Source organism: Octodon degus, unplaced genomic scaffold (genome assembly GCF_000260255.1).
Source record: "Octodon degus isolate 3935 unplaced genomic scaffold, OctDeg1.0 scaffold00109, whole genome shotgun sequence".
Taxonomy (NCBI): Eukaryota; Metazoa; Chordata; class Mammalia; order Rodentia; family Octodontidae; genus Octodon; species Octodon degus.
The window spans coordinates 9,033,260-9,037,072 of NW_004524685.1; positions in this window are offsets into that span (position 1 = coordinate 9,033,260).

The following is a 3,813-nucleotide window of genomic DNA, read 5'->3' on the forward strand; positions in this document are numbered from 1 at the left end:
ATAACATTCATTTTGAAATAAATTTATATAGATTATAATGTGTTTTATATTATATTTAATTTTTTGAAGGACTTTCTACTTGTTCTATACTTGTATTTCATTCACTGCTTATGAAAAACAAATGAAATAGATATCTAGATATAGCTATATCTGTGATATGATATGATATGATATGATATGATATGATATGATATGACATGATATGTAGAGAGCTCAGAGAACTGCAGCTCCTCATTCCACTTAGTGGTACTGGTCTTTCAGTCATCCAGATTCAAAATCTCAGGTTAGCCATTATTTTGTTCTTCTTTGTTGCTCCCTGGAGCCAGGCATCTGTCCCATACATCCTAAGACTAAACTCTGTCTCTTACAAAAGCTGTCTGGTCCCCTCTCTCCCACCATGTCCCAGCTTCTCATTTCTTCTCCAGATACCACCATCACAATCTTCAAAGTGCCATCCTTAGTGTCATCTCTGCTCTTCTTAATAAGCTGTTGCTATTCTTCCTCCTTAAAACTTTCATGGTTCCCTATTGCAATCACATTACTAATAAATTCAGTTTCCCTTTTCAGTTCTAAATTGTGGTTAAAAGCACAAAATGTGAAATGGATTGAACTGAATTTGACTTGTGGCTCTGACCCTGGCTTTTCTTATCTATCTATCTATCTATCTATCTATCTATCTATCTATCTATCTATCTTCCTGCCTGCCTTCTCCTTCTCCTTCACCTTCTCCTTCTCGTTCCTTCCTTTCTTTCTTTTGTAGAGCTGTGGACTGAACTCAGGGACTTACATGTGGTAGGTAGTACTCTATCACAAAGCCCTACTTTAGTTTATCCTTGTTCTTTTCTTATTTAATTTTTTTTTTTGGTGGAACCAGGGATTGAACTCAGGCCCTTGTGCTTGCCAGGCAAATGCTTATTCTACTAAGCTATCTTCCCAGCCCCTTCCTTGCTCATTTTGTCACTCACCAAAGGCTTTTTAAAATCCTAGAAGCCATCATAATGTTCTTAGGAGGTGTAATTGACACAATTAATTAAGCAAATATTTATTAAATGTCTGTTATATGTCAGACATTGTTCTAAGACTGGTGATAAAATAGAAGAGCACAGAGGGAGATGGATGCTTATCAAACAGTACACATACATCCACGCACAGAGACTCGCAAGTGTCCTTTTAGATTACTTTGATTTGGAAGAGGGGCTGGAGATTTGGCTCATCAGTAGAATCCTTGTGTAGCAAACTCAAAGCCCTGGCTTCAGTCCTTGGCAAACGCACACACACACACACACACACACACACACACACACACACACACACACACACATCTCCCCTACAAACCAATTCAAACCTATGTAGGACATGACATTTTGTTAGTTGTCAGCTTCCTGAGAAATGTAACTCTTGGGCATGATAGTTTCACAGATGTTCTTTCTTCTTGGTGCCATTGATAGTTTTTGAGTGTGCAAATGCAGACCAGTAATATGAATTAAAAATAAGGCTGGACAAAGAAATAGAGAGTGAAAAAGGAGGGCATTATTTTGGATAGGATGGCTAAGCAAGCTGTTTTTTTGAGGTGACATTGAATTGAAACTAGAATGTACTGAGAAATTGAGTAGCTATGAAAGGAGATTTCTAGAACTGAGAAATGCCAATGTTGAACTCCTGAAGAGGAGTAAGTGAGTTGAAGGAGTGTCAAGGAAGACTAGTAACCCTGGATTTTAGCCTACATGACATAGGAAATTCTTGAATAAATAAGTATATTGTGTGTGTGTGTGTATATATATATGTATATATATAATAGAGATGTATAAAAAGTAAATGCATATATCTAAATAGTAGAGAGGTATAATCATTTTTTATTATTATTGTAATGTTTTTAATTATGGGTCACATACCATAGCTTATAGCTAATCTGTATTGCTCTTCTGCCAATCAAATTCCAAGCTTCCAGTCTGTAACATTTATTAATATTCCTTTTGCAGAATATGTTTTTGTTATTTCTCTTTCATAATTGTTTACAATCACAAAATCTACCTCAAGTAATACTTTTATGAAAACTGCCCAAATTTTTGTCTAGGATACATTTTTTTTCCCTCAATGTAACATTCTGGAAAGCGTGATTATGTAGAAATGCTATAGAATTTGGAGTTGTATGGGTTTCTGATTGAGTCTAGGCTTCCATGTTGCCCTTTTAGATTTACTATTCTATTTTATGTTACTACACTCAGATACCTGAGGCAGGATACTTTATAAAGAAAAGAGTTTATCTAGATTATACTCTTAGAGGCAGAGTCCAAGGCGCTAGTTTGGTGATGGCCCTGCTGGCCCTGCTGGCTGCATGACGTCATGGACATTGAGACAGGAAGCCAGACTGGAGAGAGGACACTCTGGTTCTTTCTAGAAAAGCTCTCTCCTATGTACAAACTGAGGGTCCAGTGAGAAGCACATCAATCCCATCAAGGACAGCACCCTGCCCAAGCACGCCTTTTTACACCCCACCTCTCCGAGGTCCCAACACCTCTTATCATCCTCACCACACTGAGGACCAGGATTCAGACATGAACCCTAAGTGTGTCCAGCTTGGGACCAAACTTCCAACACACAAATAAAATGATATCCAAATGAGGGAGGACTATAAGGACTTCTTTTGGGGAGCAGGGAGTAGATATTAGAGGCTGGGGACAGATGGAAGATGGATACGAACATGGCACAATATGTGTCCATATGTAAGGGTCAGTATGGAACCCATAAGCACTGGCTAATAGTAATAACAGTAATCAAGTCTAAATCATAGCATCATTACTCTGAGTCTTTTAGGTCTACAGAAGGACAATTAGTTGTCTTGCAAGTGAGCTTTTTGTGAGATAATACATTAAAATGAAAAGAAAAACTAGTTATTTAAGGTAAATTCTTTCAACTTCTGGCATGATGCTTAATCCCCTCCATATATATATATATATATATATATATATATATATATATATATATATATATATATATATATATATATAGTTACCGGGTCTCACTACACAGTTTGGACTCATAGTGATCCTCCTGCTTTCGGCCTCCTGAGAGCTGGGATTACAGGTGTGCACCACTGCACCCACTGGACTCTAGCAGGCTCAGCTTGCCCTGGGTTGTGCCGGGGATCAAATCATAGTCTCTACACTTTCCTAAGCTTGCCTAAGCAGGCCCTTTATTCTACTGAGCTATCTCACTGGCCCCACTGTTAATACACACACACACACACACACACACACACATACACACACATACACACACATTTTTTTGTTTGTTTGTTTCTCTTGGTGGTACCAGGAATCAAACTCAGGTTGCACTTATTCCACTGAGCTGTCTCCCTGGCCCACTATTAATATTTTTATACAAATAAAATTTCATCTAATGCTTTGTATATGTAACTACAGTGTTGAATGCCAGAGTCATGATGGGCAGTTAGAAGAGCAAAGAGAAGGTAATAGAGGCCCTGCACCACTAGGGGCTTTGACTTGAGGGTTGATGAAGAGTACATACCCTTGTGCAAGGGAGTAAACTGAAGAGGCAGAGATAGCGACGCTGAGTGGGGGTGAGAGCAGCACCAGCTGCAGGGCAAAGCCCAGGCGCAATGGCCCATGCTCCTGCCACAAGCCCCCCCGGAAGCTGGCCCTGGGGCAGAGGCTTGTGATCTCGTGTCCAGCAGGCTGAGGCGGAAGAATCACAGCTTTGAGGCCAGAGTGGTAAAGCCATCTTAGAATCACCTACTGGCCCCTGCATGATATTTTGATTGTGGTGCATGCTCAGGAAGAGAGAGTTACAATT